Source organism: Aethalodelphis obliquidens, unplaced genomic scaffold (assembly GCF_003676395.1).
Source record: "Aethalodelphis obliquidens isolate GAN/ISIS:26980383/991018 unplaced genomic scaffold, ASM367639v1 scaffold12, whole genome shotgun sequence".
Taxonomy (NCBI): Eukaryota; Metazoa; Chordata; class Mammalia; order Artiodactyla; family Delphinidae; genus Aethalodelphis; species Aethalodelphis obliquidens.
The window spans coordinates 12,183,987-12,204,839 of record NW_020837956.1 but is presented as its reverse complement, the minus strand read 5'-3'; the positions used below and the strand labels follow the sequence as shown (position 1 = coordinate 12,204,839).

The window sequence follows — 20,853 nt, the reverse complement described above, 5'->3', positions numbered from 1 at the left end:
TTCAGTTAGACCTACAGAAAGGAAGTTTCATATAAAAGCTGATAAAAATTACTAACAAAGCAGAGAAATCACTTAGCATTTGGCTGTAGACACTGGCAACGTATGTTTGTAGTAGTGCATTAGTAAAGCTGCCAGCTCAGAAAAAGGAAGGCATCTAAAAATTTAGACTGTGAAATTAAGCACATAACGGGAAATGCTTGAATATTTTGTGAATTAGGTATGAGAAATATAAGAGAATTCTATATATATATTTAAATTGAAGTATAGTTGACTCATAATATTATATTAGTTTCAGGTGAAGGGGATCATATATTATAAATATATCTTGCAGCATCATTAGAATATTATAAGTATGCTTGCTCCTATCATAAGAAGTACTTATTATGAATAATATATCACATGCATGAAAAAAAAGTGCTGGCTAGTTTCATTTCCCCAAAACACCTTTTCAATGGTAAGTTTGAGGCAGCTGTGGTTTACCAAAGTATAAACTAGTGAGGTCCACTATAACTAGCATGTGTTTACATTCTGACTCACGGTTCCTGTTAGGCTTTAATCACAGGGAAACAAGTAATATTACTCAGACTTCATTGTTTAACCTTCCATTCATTTGTTTTCCAAATTTGTTTCAGTCTGTAGGAAGGTTCCTTTTAGATTACAACATGTAGTCCTGATTTCTGCAATTTTTCTTCATTTGCCATTTTGAGGTAGCCGTGAAAATCCTATAAGCTTCTTATTCCTCAAATCTATGCCTGTAAGCCTCATTGAGTTGGATTCATCCTAAATACATTTTGAAATCACATCAGCACTTTCAGATCAGCAGGTTACTTTTTTTTATTTTTGGCTGCGTTGGGTCTTTGTTGCTGCACGCGGGCTTTCTCTAGTTGCGGCCAGCGGGGGCTACTCTTCGTTGCGGTGCGCGGGCTTCTCATTGCGGTGGCTTCTCTTGTTGTGGAGCACGGGCTCTAGGCGCACGGGCTTCAGTAGTTGTGGCTCGTGGGCTCTAGAGTGCAGGCTCAGTAGTTGTGGCGCACGGGCTTTGTTGCTCCGCGGCATGTGGGATCCTCCCGGACCAGGGCTCGAACTCATGTCCCCAGCATTGGCAGGTGGATTCTTAACCACTGCGCCACTGCGGAAGCCCAGCAGGTTATTTCTTAATAAATTACTGTCTTAATGTTAGATGCTATTTTAAATACGTGAAAGAGAGCTGTTCCCAAATGTGTGTAACTACTTTCAGGGAATAGTAAACCGGCGCATTTAATTAAATGGAGGCCCTAAATTTTTATTATGCCATCACTGGATATTTGAATAACTAGTTATAAATGAGTTCTGTTCGTATAAAAGTAATTTTCTAAATCCAATTGTCCTATTTTGAAATATAGTTCCAGTTTCTGGGTAAAACTGGCAATGGAATGGCCATGTCTCCACAGCTAAAGCAAATTAGAGGGTTGCAGCAGTAAACTGAACCCATAGGCAGAGGGGGGAAAGAAACCTTTGAACCCTGTTTTTTTTTTTTCTCCTGTACTGATTGGATAATTTACCTGACTAATTTTGTCCAGTCATTAGAAAGTCAGTTCTCCACTCTAGAATTTCTTCCACTCAAGTAAACAATATTGATGCATATAATTTGGATGAAAAAAATCCCTTTAAGAAATATCTGGATATATGCCTTGAACGAGCTTCCTCATTTAAGTCACAGACATTTATTTAAAGAGAAACCAATCTAAGATAGTAATAACAACATTAACTACCATTTACTGAGCATTTCCTATGTGACAAAACTTTAACACACTTTAATCCTTGCCGCAAATTTGTTGGATGAGGGATACTATTTGAATTTTAGCTGTCAGGGAATTTCTGCTCACATTGGTTAAGTAATGCAGCCAGATTTGTGCAGCTGGTAAGTATGAAGACTGGTATTAAAATGCCAGCCCATCTGGTGGTAGTGCTTGAGAACCTTCGTTCTTTCCTCTACAAAAAACAGTTGATGCAGAGTGGAATCATTTTATGATCCCTTTGATAGTCTTGATTTTCAGAAAAGCTACAAGACATGGAGTAAATGGTGATAAAAAATATATCCAATAGAATGCAATTGCATCTTCCTTAATAGTTCCTTCTTCTGTCATTTGGTTTTTTTTCCCCCACTTGGGATATTTGCAGAATTATACTGCTAACCTCTAACTTTCCCTCTCTTCTTACTCTCCTGTTCCCACAACCATGAACACAAAATAATTTCCTTTCAAATTATGTTACTAAGTTTGTAACTCACATAGGGAATTACCACATAGAAAAATTTATTAGCCTAAATGATGGCCATATAGTTTTTGCCAAGATTCATCATTTCTGAAGTTAGTTGCCCATAAAACCAATTTCTCAATGGTTTGGCGAGATCAAGTGCCAAATTACCCAGGGGATGAATAACAGTTACTGCAGGTCCTATTGATCCGTCTGCCCAGCCGTTCACTGATAGTTCCAGTGACTTGGGAAAATGCAGCCAGCATGGCCCCCCAAAATCTGCATCATGGCTTTATCTACTGATGAGCCAGACTACAAATGCTGTGAACACATACCAACAGAGGTTCAGGTAGCAACCCAACAGGAATCCATAAAGCAGTATCAGATGCACGGTAGCTAAACTTACTACACTACTACCACACGTGGATTGGTTTCTAAGTGCCAGACACTGCTAAGTGCTGTATGTACGTATTTCATTTATTCTCCTTAGGCCAGGTTGCAGAGTAGCTAACAACACGGTCACAGAGCCAAACTAATGTGGCTCTGGTTCCTTGGGCAAGCAGTGGAAACTGTGTTTCAGTTTCTCCATCTGTAAAATGGGGATGCTAAATACTTCACAGAGTTGAAGTGAAAAATGAGTTAAATTAAACAAAGCCCTTAGAATAGTACTTGCATGGAGACAGCACTCAATATATGCTGGCCATTAATTTTCCTAATGACCCTGTGAGGTAAATGCTATTATGATCATCATTTACTGTTTAGAAGATTGTGGCTTAGAGGTGGCACATGGCAGAGGTAGGCTTTGAAAATAGGTCTGTTTGACATCAAAACCTGTCCTCCTTATCACTGTGCTGTTCTGCCTCTCAGTACAAGATACATAGAATGGGCAAAGAATGTATGCTGTCAGCTGCAAGGCCTCTTGCCACCGCAGGACACCCGCCCCTCAGATGACTTCCTGGAGGGGGCCAGTCGGTGAATCTTTGCTGAGAGGCAGGTCAGTAATTCTGGGCCTTCCTCCGTCCAGATGGGAATTGGAATGATGCATACCGTCTCAGTGAAGGCTTAACCACAGCCAGGTGACTCCTGTGGTGGTGACAAAAGTATACAAATGAAGTATAGGAGCAGGGGAGCCTTCACACACTCCCAACCCTTCCTGCCTCTCAGAACAGCTATATCCCCTGACACACATCAGCTAGAGGCATCCTTATCCACTCACCCATAGCCTCAGAGAGAACCACACAGCAGACTTTCCTATCTGTTGGGTGATAGTTAGAATTACTGAGCTTCTACTATGCGTCTTCTTAAAAACCTTATGAAGTAGGTGGAATTATCTTACTTAGGAAATGAGGGAATAAATAGATAGCTAGTGGGAAGCAGCTGCAAAGCACAGGGAGATCAGCTTGGTGCTTTGTGACCACCTGGAGGGGTGGGACAGGGAGGGTGGGAGGGAGACGCAAAAAGGAGATGGTATGGGGATATATATATATGTATAGCTGATTCACTTTGTTATACAGCAGAAACTAACACACCATTGTAAAGCAATTATACTCCAATAAAGATGTTAAAAAAAAAAAAAAGAAGTGAGGGGTACTTCCCTGGTGGTGCAGTAGTTAAGAATCCACCTGCCAGTGCAGGGGACACGGGTTCGAGCCCTGGTCTGGGAAGATCCCACATGCTGCGGAGCAACTAAGCCCATGCGCCACAGCTACTGAGCCTGCGCTCTAGAGCCCTTGAGCCACAACTACTGAGCCCACGTGCCACAACTACTGATGCCCGCACACCTAGAGCCCGTGCTCTGCGACAAGAGAAGCCACCCAATGAGAAGCCCATGAACCACAGCGAAGAGTAGCCCCTGCTCGCTGCAACTAGAGAAAAGCCCGCACACAGCAAAGACCCAAGGTAGTCAAAAATAAATTAATTAATTAAAAAAAATTTTTTGTTAAAAAAAAAAAGAAGTAAGGAAATTAAGGTTCAGAGGAATTAGGTGAATTGCCCAAGGTTATTCCACAGCTTGTAAATGGACACCCAGGATTCAAACCTTGGTCTATATCTTAATCCACAAACCCACAAACCCACATTCCTCTCACTCTTTTTTTTTTTTTTTTTTTTTTGCTGTGCACGGGCCTCTCACTGTTGTGGCCTCTCCTGTTGCGGAGCACAGGCTCCGGACGCGTAGGCTCAGCGGCCATGGCTCATGGGCCCAGCCGCACCGTAGCATGTGGGATCTTCCCAGACCGGGGCATGAACCCATATCCCCTGCATCGGCAGGCAGACTCTCAACCACTGCGCCACCAGGGAAGCCGCTCCTCTCACTCTTTGGGGATTGTTCCTTTGGCTTGGGGATATTACAAAATCATGATTTCTCCTGATCGCTTTTTCTGTTATCTTTTGACCATCTCATTTTTTGTTACTGATTTTATCCAAGAGCAAGAACATGCTTTGGAATTCTTGGAGTAGCTGTTGAGATTATATATTTTAATTTAAGAGGTTGCATTACTGGATTATCTGTGAATTGTTACTTCTCCATACTTTCCTTCCTCCTCCTACCTCATTGTATTTGACATCTGATTATTAGAATCTTTTTAGAGGTTTTTGAACACACTCACATGTGGGAAAGTGCTAGTTAAAATTGTTACAGACAGACATTTGTGTTATAATAGAGGGAAGTCATTTTGGGGGCTCAATTGATGTACACTGCAAAGATTTTCTTAAAATTTTCTGCAAGGTATACATAATTTCACAAGCAAAACAATTAGTCAATCCAGTAGCAAAGTTAAGAGTGGTTACTGGTTTTGTATTTTAAGCTCATAGCAAATTATCTACTTTTATACCACAATGCCTATGGGACAGTCAGAGAGCTTGAACTGGCTCCCTGTCACTCTTTGGTGAAGGGACGGAAGCTTCATAAATCTGGTCCTTCACCCTCCTAGCTCTGACCCTCCCCTTCCTATAAGGAATGAACATGTTGCCTGCAGTAGGCGTTTGTCAAACATCTTAATACCATCTCATTACTGTGATGATCAACAAAGGCATTCTGAAAATCTTTTATAAATAGGGTACACCATGAAGTACAGCCTGTGGTTCAGATCCTGGTCCTCGTACACATGGGAACATAAAGGGCATGCACTACATCCATATTGAGACACAAGTGGTAACCTCATCCTTTAATATTGAAATGGTTTTATTGTCCTTTACTAGCAACGATGGCTAATAACTATATGGCTTTTATTTCCATAAATATATATAATTTATTTATATAATATGTACAATAAATATTAATATATTTACATATATAATATATATCATATATGGCATACATATATGCCATATAAAGCAATTTTGAAATTTGAAAGCATTGATTCCCATAACCTAACTGAGGAATAAATCACATAACCACCAATCTTTCTCCAGTGACCACCCACCACCTCCAATTTCATGTATCAATAAATAGCAGATACTCTGGAATATTTCATCTACAGGAAACACTGTTGATTTGCAGAAGTAGTAACCATATTTGCTTATTTTTTTGACTCAAGAAGTTTTAAAATGTTTTTATGCTCTGAAAACATAAAGAAAAAAATCTGGAAGAACTTATCTCTGTCGTGTCAGCATCCGTAAAAAGTGATTTTTAAGATGGAGACTTCTCCTTGAGAAATAAAGGCTTCTGGTTTTAGCATTCAGCTCTCACTTTCATTAAAAACAGAGTTGTTGTTTTAGACCCAAGCTTTCCCTAGAGACAGTGATTCCACCGGGGGAAGCAATATGTGAAGTTATTGCAAGAAAGTTTTTGTGTGAAATGGTGCCTCTTGCCAGAGATGTTGTATGTTTTAGTTAATTTCCTTCCCAAGAGCTAGGAAAATTTCCCAAGCCCCAGATATGTACAACTGGAATGCTACTGAGAAGTCAGTAGAAAGAGGCTGAAGAGAGAGACTGAATTTTACACACTTCATTTGTTTCTGGAGATAAAGCCTCTATTCTATTTTCCTCAAGGTGAAAGTCCAATTCACTCTGAAAATTGTAAAGCCTTATTCCATTGAAAGAAAATGATTTTGATTTCTGTCACAGTTATTACTATTTACACTACAATAAATTTACCTAAGGAAGGGGTTAGCCTCTGCTGGATTCCTTCCAGAGCTCCCCAAGGAATAAAACCATACAGCTAACAACCGATGGGACATTCTGTTCTGCCTTTTCCTTCTCAGCCCTTCGGTGTTTAATCTATCCACCACAAATCTGTTCATTAGCAACTCTGCACGTACACAGTGCAATGGTAATTAATGTTCCCCATGTTGACTCTCAGGAACTACAATACCATGAAGTACCCTTTAGGATTATGAAGGAGAAATTAAATTATGCTCAGTACAGTTTGAGAGCAATTTTGCTAGTGGTTTGGAGCACCTCTGCAGGGAGGTTCTGAAGTCAGCTCCTACCAGTTTGTGGGAGCTGATTGTTCAGTACTAAAGAATTGTGTGAGCCAGATGTTAAGTCTTTGGAATTGGGCCATGGTGGGAGTATTTATAGTAAAGGAGTTGGCATCTGCTAAAAATCAGGGTTTGGTTTGGTTTTGTTTTTTCTCCAGAGTACTGGTTTATCAGCACATCATTGTCGATACCTTTGAAACTGCATAATCCAATTAATACCTATTAGCTAGGCCTCATGCTGGACAACAATTTACCCATAAGTTTTGCTAGGTTGAAAAGCCAGTTAATACCTGTATTAGTTTTCTGTGGCTACTGAAACCACAAACCTGGTGGCTTGAAACAATCAAAATTTATTATCTCACAGTTCTGGAGGTCAGAAGTCCAATCTCGGTATCACTGGGCCAAGTTCTGTATTGGCAGGACTGTGTGCCCTCCAGAGGCTCCAGGACAGAACCTATTCCCTGCATTTTCCAGCTTCTGGTGGCTGCTAGTACTCCTTGGTTTGTGGCTTCATCACTCCAATATTCAAGGCCAGTTCAAGGCCAGCATCTTTAAATTTCTCTCTGCTCTATCTTCACATTGCCAGCATGTGTGTGTGTGTGTGTGTGTGTGTGTGTAAACTTCCTCTCTCTTATAAGGACATGTGTGATTGCACTTAGGGCCCACACAGGTAATCCAAAATAAACTCTTCCATCTCAAGATCTTTAACTTAATCTCATCTGCAAAGACTGATGTTTTCAAATAATGTAACATTTATAGTTTCCAGGGATTAGGACCTGGTACTTTCAGGAGGGCCATTTTAAGCCTATCACAATACCCACCTTGGCAGCCCCTTATATACACAGATGCACTATATCTTGTATAACATCCTTAACTGGTCTTAATGATAAGGAACACATTTTTTTTTTTTTTTTGCGGTACGCGGGCCTCTCACTGTTGTGGCCTCTCCCGTTGCGGAGCTCAGGCTCCAGACGTGCAGGCTCAGCGGCCATGGCTCACGGGCCCAGCCGCTCCGCGGCATGTGGGATCTTCCCAGACTGGGGCACGAACCCGTGTACCCTGCATCGGCAGGCGGACTCTCAACCACTGTGCCACCAGGGAAGCCCAGGAGCAAATTTTTAATGATAATAGTAGTGGCAGCTCTTTTTTATTGAGTGCTTCCTATGGACTGGGCAAAGTGCTCAGCATAGAGTAATCTCATCTTACTATTATTCCTTCCCAAACTAGGAAATGTGTGTTCAAATGTCATAAATTCTCTTTTTGGAGTGCCAGAATCTAAGTAGACAGGTCCTGTTTCCCTCTAACCTCCACCTCAAAATTATTCCCTGGGGCTCTTCATATAATTGTTCCAAGGGCTTCCATTTTATGTAGCTTACTCTTCCTATCCTACTTCCATGGTTCCCAGTTCTGTCCTTTGGTTACTTTTAATGAGCTTATCTCCAACATCAATACAGGGCTTGATTAAAGGGACCATGGAGAGCGTATCTATTGGCTGGGAATGACCTCTTAGGTGTGTAGTGTCCCTGGCCAAGTGAATGAAAGGCTCTGGGCCAAGGCCAGTTCCTGGGTGAAACCACAACTGGCAACTGTGTCTCTCAAGAGGTGGTTTGGAGAGGACTGTGAGCCACGCCTGTGGGTGATAAGCCTGTAATTCTCTATCCCGTTGTTTTTGGATACCTTGCTTTCCAGCTGTTCTCTCCTGATCTGCCTGCACAGCTCACTGTTTCATTTCTACAACTTGTACCAGAGGAAGGGAAGGAGACAGAATAGTGTGTTAGGCTATGTGCTGGAAGCCTTACTAATTGGGCTAAGGATGGTATAAATCCAAGAACATTTTCTTTTGTTATTCTTTGTGGCTGCAATTAATAACCTGGTAGACCTGTTTTAGAGATGTGATATAATAAGTTGATTGGGTTTGGGTAGCACATCTATTTTTCTGTTAAAATATAATTTTCAGTTGTAAATAAAAGCTGGTTGAATCTGGCCTATGTAATAGCCAGTGTTTCATGAAGACATTTAGGTCATGTTTGCTTAGGTTTAGAAATGCTCTATGGGCCCTGTGTGATTTTGTATACAAGCAGAGATTATTAGAAATTGGACAAAGGCAACAGCAGGAGGCCAAGAGCAGAGCTGGGGAAGGTGGTGGTCTTTGCTCTATTACTCTGGCTGAGAGTTACCTAATCTCACAGAGCCTCAGTTCCTGTAGCTGTAAAATGGTAATAATAATTCTGACCTTCCAGGGTTTGGGAAAGGATTGAAATGAATTAAGGCATACAAAATGCCTAGTATATTGTAAGTACTTAATAAGTGGCAGCTATCATTGTCAATATCATTAGTTCAGAATGAACAAATACTCTAACAACAGGCTTCAGATAATTACTTTTTAATTGAAGTAAAGTTGATTTACAATGTTGTGTTAGTTTCTGGTATACAGCAAAGTGATTCAGTTATATATGTATGTATATTCTTTTTCATATCTTTTCCACTATGGTTTATTACAGAATATTGAATATATTTCCCTGTACTATACAGTAGGACTTTGTTGTTTGTCTGTTTTGTATAGTAGTTTGTATTTGCTAATCCCAAACTCCTAATTTATCCCTCCCCCACCCCCTTTCTGCTTTGGTAACCATAAGCTTGTTTTCTATGTCTGTGAGTCTGTTTCTGTTTTATAAATAAGTTCATTTGTATCATTTTTTAAGATTCCACATATAAGTGATATCATATGACATTTGTTTTTCTCTTCCTGACTTACTTCACTTAGTATGATAATCTCTAGATCCATCCATGTTGAGGCAAATGGCATTATTTCATTCTTTTTTATGGCTGAGTAATATTCCATTGTGTATATATACATATATATATATATTTATGTATGTGTATACCACATCTTCTTTATCCATTCATCCGTTGATGGACACTTAGGTTGCTTCCGTGTCTTGGCTAGTGTTACTACTGCTGCTATGAACATTGAGGTGCATGTATCTTTTCAAATTAGAGCTTTCTCTGGATATGCCCAGAAGTGGGATTGCTGGATCATATGGTAACTCTATTTTTTAGTTTTTTAAGGAACATCCATACTGTTTTCCATAGTGGCTGCGCCAATTTACATTCCCACCAACAGTGTAGGAGGGTTCCCTTTTCTCCATACCCTTTCCAGCATTTATTATTTGTAGACTTTTTCTTTTTTTTTTTTTTTTGCGGTACACAGGCTTCTCACTGTTGTGGCCTCTCCCGTTGCGGAGCACAGGCTCCGGACGCGCAGGCTCAGCAGCCATGGCTCATGGGTCCAGCTGCTCCGCGGCATGTGGGATCTTCCCGGACCAGGGCACGAACCTGTGTCCCCAGCATCGGCAGGCGGACTCTCAACCACTGCGCCACCAGGGAAGCCCAGTAGACTTTTTAATGATGGCTATTCTGACGGGTGTGAGGTGATTCCTCATTGTAGTTTTGATTTGCATTTCTCCAATAACTAGTGAAGCTGAGCTTCTTTTCACTTGCCTGTAGACCATCTGTATGTCTTCTTTGCAGAAATGTCTGTTTAGGTCTTCTGCCCATTTTTTTGATTGGGTTGTTTGTTTTTTCTTGTTATTGAGCTGTATGTATATTTTGGAAATTACACCCTTGTCGGTCACATCACAGACAAAACACCATCTTCCTCTAGTCACTTGAAAAATGCGAGTCATGCCTTCCATTTTTCCCTTTCCACTTCTGCAGGGCAATAGCAATACAAATACTACCTTTTTCTCTCTGGGAGTGATTTTCTGACCTTGCCAGGTCCCTCTTTCTCTCCTTCAGAACCCGTGACCTTCACCTCAGAGTAACCGTCACTCAAAATAACCTTTGCTTTGTTTACATACTTATCTCTGTACCTCAAGACCTTCAGCTGCTGGAGAGCAAGGATATCTTATTTTTGAATCTTTACTAACTAGCATAATTCCTGGAACATGGAAGAAGCACTAAATATCCTCATTGAATGGAATTTGAATAAAGTTTCAACTTTTTGAAAGGGAAACAAGAAAAAGAACTGACTGAACATTTACTCTAAACCAGTCTCTTCTCTTATGGGAAAGGCGACTGATGCCATTGCTCTATTTTTTACGTTCCTTCCTAAACTTTGTTTACTTTGGGTTTTGTTTGGCTCTTGGAACACAGAGAGGCAATGTTCAACTTTTGTGATTTTAGACCCTCTCTGAAAGACTACTTACTGACATACTGAATTTTGGTTTTTAATTTCTTCATTTTGTGACTCCGAGTAGGGAGAGTTTTGGTTAATTTGATGGGGAGTAACTTTAGCTTACTATCAACACTACAAACTGATATTTGAGGGCATTGAGCTAAGTCTTTTACATGCATAATCTTATTTAATCCTTTCCACAACTCCATCAAGTAGGTATTATTATGTCTACTTTACAGCTAAAGAAACTGAGGCACAGAGAATAACTGGATCAGGGCTGTGGTAGGTTTTACCTTGGGTCTACAAGACTTCGGAGTCTAAGTTTTGAACATCACCCTGTACTGCTTCTAGAGTCAACTGTTTTCTTAAGCTGAATTAGAGGAATGATTCTGAAAGGGAAAAGTAATTCAGCCTTTCACTAAATGCTAATTGAGCACTGTCTTAGCTCAGGCTGCCGTAGCAAAATACCATCACTGGATGGCTGAAACAATAGACGTTTATTTCTCATAGTCTTGGAGACTGGGAAGTCTAAGATCAAGTTGCTAATAGATTCAGTTCCTGGTGAGGACCCACTTCCTGGCCTCTCTCTGTGCTCACATGGCCTTTCCTTGGCAAATGCATGTGGAGAGAGAGCTCTCTCTCTGTCTTCCTCTTCTTATAAGGTCATTCATCCCCAAATGAGGGCCCCACCCTCATGACCTCATCTAAACCTAATTACTTCCCAAAGACCCCATCTCCAAATACCATCACATTGGAGGTTAGGGCTTCAATATGTGTGCTGGGGGGAGGGGACACACAAACATTCAGTCGATAACAAGTACTAACTAGAATTCTCTGGAATATGTTAGACTAAGCTCTAGAAAAAAAAAAAAAGAATAGAAAAGGAAAGGAAAGGAAAAAAAGCAGGGCCTGGACTAGGGAGAGGCAAACAAGTGACCTAGGGCCCAGCATTATAGGAGGTGCCCACCCTCAGGTGCCCACCCTGCACTTGAACAACCCTGCAAGGCCATGAACCGATGTGCCTTGCTTACCTCACCCCAGTCCCAGCCCTGCAGCACTTCATTTGCTCTTGGGGAACTCAGTGTCTAGCAAGGGCCTGGTATCAGTATGGGTCAGATCAAGAGAGAGAAACCACCCAGTGATTTGAACAGGGGAAGTTTAATATAAAGAATTATTAACTAGCAGTCTGTTGTTTAGAAACCCGTGAGGACACGGAGAAAATATGACAAGTGAACCCAAGGAGTTTTGACCTTCAGGATAAGAGTGAAGACTGTTTTTCCCTCTAGGCTGTGCCTGAGTGAGCATGACTTGCCCTATTTATTAGGCAACATTACACTCGGCAGCATTTCCTTTCAGATCACCCCAGGCATTTAGGCTATTTTAAAAATCTAAATAACATCTCAGTCAAACTAACATTCCAAGAGAGAAATGTTTTAATCTGTCTTTTCCCAGAACAGCCTTTAGGTCTGGGAGGAAGTGCAGACAGGCCGGGTGAGGGACAATGTATCTGGAGATTTATGGGAATCCAGAAGTTTTGGCAAGGGTACATATAAATCTCAAAGAAGAATTAAATGTAATTTGAAATCACATAAACTGTACAGAATTTGAATGCAGGTCAAATCGCAACTGCTGTTTGTTATCTCTCATTTAAACTACAATAACAGGATTGCTTAAACAAGTTCCCTTCCTTTCTTGAACTTTCAAAGTATTTAATATTTGCATAATGATTAATCTCCAGTTCCAGAGGATATTCCCAAAGGGAGAGACGACACAGAAGCACTTTAAATTTCAACCACAGGGAAAAGAGAAGAGCGGAAGCTTCAGTTTTGGAGCCTACGCTCTCAGGAGAGGATGGCTGAGAGAACACAATCCCAAACATTTGGACAATATATTCTAACTAGGTCAAAGGTGCAGCTCCAACTAAGGGATGATACCAGACCCTCTATTTATAGATCTTGAATATTTCAAGAAAGTTTTGTTCTATGCTTTGCAAGGGCTAAATCCTTATGCACAGAACCCTGGAGTACATCCAACCTGCCCACCCAAGGAACGCTTTGAGTATTTTCCTTTTCATAGAGGCTGTTTATTTGCTGTCGTTTCCAGGGATCCAGGCCGGGGAAAAGGCAGCAGGTTTGAAGTACACCCCCAGAACTCAGTATTTGACCTGTAAAATTAAGGTACTGGGCTCAGTCAATGGCTCTCAGCCTGGCTGCATTATAGAATTACCTGGGGGAGCTTTAAAATAATACCCAACCCTTGATCCCACCTCAGCCTAATTAAATCAGGATGTTTGGCAGGGGGGCCCAGAATGTTAGTACTTAAAAAAAAAAAAAACTTCCCAGGTGGTGCCCATGTATAGCAAGTTTTGAGAGCCGCTTGCAGCTCTGATACGTGATGCTGTTGATTCCTCTGTGATGAACATGTTGTGGCTAAACCTCTGTACACATTTTAAAAATGGTTTTTATCGGGATAAACTCTCAGAGTACGTGAACATGTGGATGCATTTGGATGAAGTCTAAATGGGAGTACACAAAAATGTACACACAGGGGGCTTCCCTGGTGGCGCAGTGGTTGGGAGTCCGCCTGCCGATGCAGGGGACGCGGGTTCGTGCCCCGGTCCGGGAGGATCCCGCGTGCCGTGGAGCGGCTGGGCCCGTGAGCCATGGCTGCTGAGCCTGTGCGTCTGGAGCCTGTGCTCCGCAACGGGAGAGGCCACAACAGTGAGAGACCCGCGAACTGCAAAAAAAAAAAAAAAAAAAAAAAATGTACACAGAAAAAAGCAAATGGACTAGGGTACAGGGAGAAAGGGAGTTTTTCTCTAAAATTTCTAAAATGTTATAGTGTTTTCGTTACAAAAAAACACTAATTACCAAACACTCCCTCCCCACTCACACTTTTTGCGCTTCTGGGTTTGGGGCTGCTTTCAGAAGGCTGTTGAAGCCTGCCCTCTGAACATGACAAAAGCATCTATGTTGTTATTTGGTCAGAGTTGGACTTCTCAAGTAACTTTCTGTCTCTCTGCCCTGAAAAAGTATTGCACAAAGGAAGTTGAAAGTTCTATATGGGTTGAGGGCCTAATATAAAGTGGTCATTCAATGCATATTCAATTATGATGACTAACTGTATCTTATGACTTTGTTCTGAAATCCAGTATTCAAAGCATAGTTCATGGATCATATTCATCCACCATGGCCATCATAAATATTCATCTAACGTCTGTCTTCATTAGGCAGTTATTAACATGTCAAAGGTATTTGTGGAGAAAATGAAAGTGATAAATTCTTTCTATATTTACTCTTATTTGAAAGGCTAATTTATTTTTAGAGTCCTCTTTGATAAAATCCTTTAATCAAAGGAAGTTTCCTTTAGAAATAGTCTTCTGTTTTTAAGCCAATAACTTTACACAAAGAAAGTTTATTAACGTTTTGCTTGCTGGATGGATATTAGCCAAATGATAAAGTATGTAAATAGTCCAATTCAGAGAAGGATAATATAAAGCACTGCTCTTAAAAGGTTAAATTGATGCCTTCTCTACTAACAGTACTTCGGAGTTGTTTTTCAAATGAAGAGAGCTGGTAGTGATTCTTCTCCACCCTTACCTGGTCCCCTTGGTGATCAATAACCCCAAGATTGTTGCATGGGGTTGGTTTACAGGCTGTGAATAGAAGAGGGCAAGGATTGGCAAACTTTTTCTTTAAAGGACCAAATGGTAAATATTTTAGTCTTTACTGTTCAACTCTGTTGTTGCTCTAAAGCAGCCATAGACAATATGTAAATGACCAGATGTGACTGGGTTCCAAAAAAACTATTAAAAAAAACAGGTGGCACGTTGTATGTGGCTAATTAGGCCATAGTGTGCCCATGCTAGAAAATAGCAAACCCAACAGGGCGTCACACTGGCTCTCAGGTTGCAGTGGGAAGACACAGGTCAGAACTGGACATTTTAGCTAAACCCAAAAAAGCGAGTGAGTGTTGGAGCTCTATATGAGCAAGTAGGTCTACCATGGTAGGAAAAGTCATGAGAATGCATGAATGATAAAAGAGTGATAATAGCAATGGCTAATATTTACAGAGGACTCGCTCTGAAACTTGTATTAAATACTTTACATGTAATCTTTACAATGTCATGTAATCTTTATAATAATTTGGTAATCTCATGTAATTGTTATAATAACCTCAAGGTAGGTGTTATTATATTCCCATTTTATAGATGAGGAGATTGAGGCATGGAGAGGTTAAATAAAGTTCTCAATGACATACAGCTAATAAGTGGCATAGCTGAGATGCGAACCCAGATGGTGTGACTTTAGAGGCTGCTCTTCTATGCATTACGACCTCCTGCTAGGGGACAGAGCCATGTGCAGAATCATCCTAGCTGGGAGAACATAGAGGGTCTCTGTCTAGGTACTTTAGTCTTGGTTCAGGTTCACTGTGCTGAGGATGGACCAAGAATAGAGCCCTGGGGTGTACACTGTGGGGAGACTGTTCTCCCTGGGTCTTTCATGTTTCTGCATGTCTTCAAGCAAAGGCATCGGCAGCCTTTTGTTGAGACTGTCTTTTCAGGGGTATTTTTATATTGAACAGCCTTGGCAGATAGAGATAGTATCTTCCCTCTGGAGCAGAAGGAAGCTTTGTTTTCTGTACTTTATAATAAAGACAGTGTCTCCCTCTGGGGCAAAGTTGGGCAAGTTCAAAGTTGGGCCGCCCATTATAAAAGACTGGGGTTCTTCAGCTGTGTTGGAAACCCACTGTGTGTGTGGTATCCACATGGGCTACCCTGTCACCCCTTTGGGATTGGAGGAGGGCAAGGGGAAATGACATGAACATGAATCTCATGTTGCTCTGTGTGTAGAATGTAATGAAGTCCTTTGTCTTTGGCCCAGGAGTCTCGGGTCTTCTACCAGCATCCATGAATCTGTGGCAGCTAACTGGTTATTGTGTAAACAGGGTAAAATCTTAGATCTTTCACAATTCTGGACATACACAGAAGGTACAGTGGGTTAGGAAGGCTGGTCTGAGAGTGAAGGCTGTCCACCCTTCGCTTGGCTTTGTGTCTTTTAAAATTATGGATGAATGCAGGCCATGCTATGATCTGAATGTTTCTGTTCCCCCAGTTCATATGTTGAACTCTTACCCCACAAGGTGATGGTATTAGAAGGGGGGGGGTCTTTGAGAGGTGATTAGGTCATGAGGGCAGAACCCTCACGAATGAGATTAGTGCCCTTATAAAAGAGGCCTCAGTGAAAAGATGATGTATAAGAAGCGGACTCTCACCAGACACTGAATCAGCCGGTGCCTTGATCTTGAACTTCTCAGCCTCCAGAATTGTGAGAAATAAATTTCTGCTGTTTATAAGCTACTCAGTCCATGGTATGTGTGTTATAGCAGGGAAAACAGACTAAGGCCAGAGACCTGTACTGAAGCCAGAGAGAGGAAAGCCTCTGTAAGCACCTGTAGCTCTTGATCCCATAACTAGCAGAGTGTTATGGATCCTCTGACTTCAGAAACTTACCACAAGGAGTTAAAGATGTACAGTTGATTCACTGGAATGATCTTCAATGAACCATAGCTGTAACATAAATACTACATTCCAGTAATCTAATATAATCATTCTGGAACCTAGCTGCTCATCAGAATCACATGGTAACATTTTAATTATTTATTTATTATTTATTTATTTTTGGCTGTGTTGGGTCTCCATTGTGGTGTGCGGGCTTCTCATTGCCGTGGCTTCTCTTGTTGCAGAGCTCGGGCTCTAGGCATGAGGGCTTCAGTAGTTGTGGCACACAGGCTCAGTTGCTCCATGGCTTGTGGGATCTTCCAGGGCTCGAACCCGTGTCCCCTGCATTGGCAGGCGGATTCTTAACCACTGCGCCACCAGGAAAGTCCCCGCATGGTAATATTAAAATAACAACTTTTAAAACAACGGATTCTTGAGCACCACCTCATACGTAATGAATCAGGATATCTGAGGGTGAGGCTCTGAAATCAGTATTTTAAACGTTTCCCAGATTATTTAGAGGCAGTCATTCCCTGCACGATTCTAATGATAAGGATTGAACTACATCACAGACAAATCCCACTGCTTCTCTGTACCTAAGTTTCTTCATTTGTTACAAAATAGAATAGTGTTGGCCAATATGGTGGCAATTGGCCACATGTGGCTATTTAAAATAAAATCAATCAATGGTTAAATGAAGTTTAAAATTCAGTTCCTCAGTTGTATTAACTACATTTCAAGTAGTTAATAGCTACATGTGGCTAGTGGCTAAAGCATCATAGAGTGCAGATACAGAGCATTACCATAATCACAGAAAGTTCTATTGGATATCTTATCATACCAGAAAAGAAGGAAGCCATAAAAGACTACTGGGGTTGTATCACAAAACTCAGGAACCAACAGGAATAAGCTTCCACTGACCAAAGATGGGATAATTTGAGCACCCATTAGAATAATAACTGCAGTGGATTGAAGTGCATTAAATATATTTAAATCCATGAGTTCATAATCATATAAAATAGAATTTATTGGTGACTAACCATGCTAGGGAGCCAAGTAATTATTTGAAAACTGGAAAGTAAAGGGTTATCAAGCATTTAATCAGTAATTTCATAAAGGAAAGGCCATATAAATGCTTGAGATAGTAATGATATGCATAGCAGAAGGCCCACTGGCACGTCCCATGGGACTGAGTGCCTGTTGCGCCTTGCCAGGATCAGTTCAAGAACAAATACATCCTAGTACTGCTTTTTATTCCTTCCTTCTTTTGCTCCCCATATCCTGCCCTCTTATTCTATGGGATTCTCACATAAATTGCTATGTGCCAACTTCTGTCTCAGGCTCTGTTTTGTGGGGGAACCCAGGCTAGGACAGCATTCTAGCTCAGATTCTTGAAAGAGAATCCAGCCCGCCTGGCATATAGATTTGATTGCTGGGTTATGATCCTCCTCCTGGTCCAATAGCCTGGGAGGCGCTGCCTCTTCTAGAAATGGAGGTGGAACTTCTTAAAGTAGAAACGGTAGAAGCGCGAGACAACTGTTGGAGACACGTTGATTAACGTGTCCAGCCGACAGCTCTGCTACTGAGAGAGAGATTTGCTGACCAGCAGCGCCAGTATCACCTGGGAGCTTGTTAGAAATGAGGAATCTCAGGGCCCAGCCGGACCTACTGAATGCAAATCTGCTTCTTTTTTTTTTTTTTTTTTGCAGTACACGGGCCTCTCACTGTTGTGACCTCTCCAGTTGCAGAGCACAGGCTCCGGACGTGCAGGCTCAGCGGCCATGGCTCACGGGCCCAGCCGCTCCGCGGCATGTGGGATCTTCCCGGACCGGGGCACGAACCCATGTCCCCTGAATCAGCAGGCAGACTCTCAACCACTGCGCCACCAGGGAAGCCCCGAATCTGCTTTTTAACAAGATTCTCCAGGTGATTTACATGTACAATAAAAAACTCCCTTCTAGAGGGAGTAATAATTATCTGGCTCAGGGATATTTTTATAATAGATAAGATGTTGCATCCGAAGGTCAGTGGGAAGCACATATAGGGGAAGGAGAGAGAGCACGTATTGTTGGAAGGGGGTGGCGGGGAAGCCAGGAGGCAGGGGAGGTTGGAAGAGGAAAAGTGGGATTGAATCTCCGTGAAAACACTTTAAAATCCGTAATAGAAAAAAACATTCTGTACCTACGTTATTATACCTGCACCAGAAACCTCAAAACAAGTTCACCCCGCTTCGCCCCAGTGAACAGAAAGCAATATCTCCATGTGTCGTAGACACACAGCAGGTGAAATATTGGATGCAAGGCTTGTGTTGCAGGGGGCGGTATTTGTGAGGCAGGCAGACCCAATCCTGGCAATCTACCGCTTCCCTCTGGACACTCTGGGCTTCACCATCCCTCCCCCACCCCTGGACATCCTTCATCCTCAGTTCACTGTCCCTTCTCCCATGTAAGGACTTTTAGCAACAGTACATGGTGTACTGGCTCTCCAGAAACAAACATAAAGCTCTGATTTGTAGTGTTGGCCAATTTCCATAGTATAAATACTCCCACCATGGCTGATTGTGAGCTGCCATGAGGTTAACTGAACACGGGGTTGGGAGGTGGCACACACTGGCTCCAGCGCACTCCAGGAAATAAAGGGTCGAAAGGACACAGTAGAGTGGTTTACAGCCTTCCTAGAAGTGAGGGGAAGAAAGTCAAGTTGATGAAGGCCTGGAGCGCTTGCTTTAACTTCAGCTACTATGATTCCAAAACACAGCTATCATCTCGTCCAATCTGTGGCTATTTTTTTCGTTTTGTTTCTAATTTTCTTTGGCCATGCAGCCCGACCAGGGATTGAACCCTCACCCCCTGCAGTGGAAGCGGAGTCTTAACCACTGGACTGCCAGGGAAGTCCCTGAGGCTGTTTCTTAACTTCAACTTTATTGAGAATGTCCTTATGTTGTAGCTTTAAAAGAACCAGAAGCTCAGCTGGAGAAAACGTTTGAGGACAGTCAGAATGACTTACAGTCTATATTTACCAAAGCTTCTTTCATTAACATTATCGAGGCTCTGGAATGCTCACACCCACCTTTCATGGGCACATCACACCCCATTCTTCCCTGCCTGAGTGTAGTCCTAATGACTCCCACTCAGCTCCCTCAAGTGTCACACACCCTGCTTCTCTGGCCGGAGTTCAAGCCCTCACCTGGTTTCCTTGAATGCCATCTAAGCGCTGCACACCTGTCTTTCCTGGGAGGTTTACAGCTGGCACATAACTCCCTTCCCTTGAGGATATTAGCAGATAATGTATATCTGTCAAACTTGCTGTAGGTACTGGCAGGCAGCTTAGACCTCTCCCCCTGCCCACAAGCACTGCCATGGGGGCTCAATGTTGGGTCTCTCAAGGCCTGATCCAGGGACCCCATCACCGCTGGGCACCCCCCAAACTCCATAACCATTGCTTTCTGTTTGATGCAGCTCTGGGCCAGCTGAAGCACACTCTCCTCACCTTTACCCACAAAGTGCACACCTGAATTTCGCATAACTGCTCTGGTTGCCCACCTTTCTCTTCTTCTTGGAAAGCATCCAGTACTAGGAATCCAGCTAACTACAGACAGCCCAAATTAACGCTTCTTAACCTGCATGAAAAAGAATTTTTTGTAACCTTCTCTTTGGTGTTGGTGTCTAATCGATGATAACTTTCAGGAAAGAAGCCCTTCTACTAGCAGGTTAAAAGTATTCATTTTTTGCAGCCCTGATATCTGTTTGAAATGTAACAGCTTGTTTGTTCCTCTCCCCAAATGAATGCACCTTCATCTTTAGATTTATGATTTAATTTTTATTTCTTCTAAAATAGAGACAGAAGTAGTGGAAGTTCCTATACCTCTAACTGTCAGAGCTTCTCTATGATTTCTTGGCCAGTCACCCAAAGCAGCCTCTAGTTGGGTTTATCCCTTTTAATTCTCATTCTCTCTCCATAGTGTTTTCTCCTCTGAGCACATAAACACATCACTACCCTTTCTTCCAAAGTCAAGGCCAGCTTACATGAAGGGGAATGGTTGACTCTGCCAGTAAGTAGCACTCTAGGTGGCTCAGCTAACTCACCACAGTTTGGGTGTCTTTCCAGGTTGGCGGACACACCAGGGCCAGAGATCAGTGTGTCTTTCTTGCCAACAGAGAACCTTACTTCACCCTTCGCGTGTTCCATTCAGAGTGGAGGTCAAAGGTCTCCAGACTAAAAAATGCCTTTAACTGAAGCCCAAGTTATGCAGGAAGGAGTCCCAGCTTCTGCTGTTAGGCCCGAGAGGCTGACCATGGAGCATCCTTGACCTTTCTCTGCCTCCCAGAGGTCCCGTGAACTGGGGTCCAGTGTGTCCTCTAACCCCCCACGGAGGTTCCTCGTGAAAGGCCTCTGCTGAGTTTGCAAGGACACAAAAATGGAAATGCCCGAGGGGAGAGATTTTTCCAAAGTTCTTGGTTGTCGGAGAGATGAACATCATCAAATGGCTCTGAAAGAAAAGCTGAAAGAGATCAACATTG

The 20,853-nt window shown here is 42.1% G+C and overlaps 1 protein-coding gene across 3 annotated transcripts in view; it reads left to right on the top strand.

The window, feature by feature from the left end:
* The window catches only part of TMEM178A (transmembrane protein 178A), a 249,482-nt gene that overhangs the window by 49,171 nt on the left and 179,458 nt on the right, over positions 1-20,853 (top strand). For 2 of the 3 annotated variants that reach the window (XR_003434083.1, XR_003434085.1), the window contains exon 4: positions 3,103-3,229. The exons of the other annotated variant lie outside the window; for it this stretch is intronic. The gene's annotated coding sequence lies outside the window, so the exon portion shown is untranslated. The remainder of the gene's footprint in view (positions 1-3,102; positions 3,230-20,853) is intronic. 3 annotated transcript variants of the gene reach the window in all.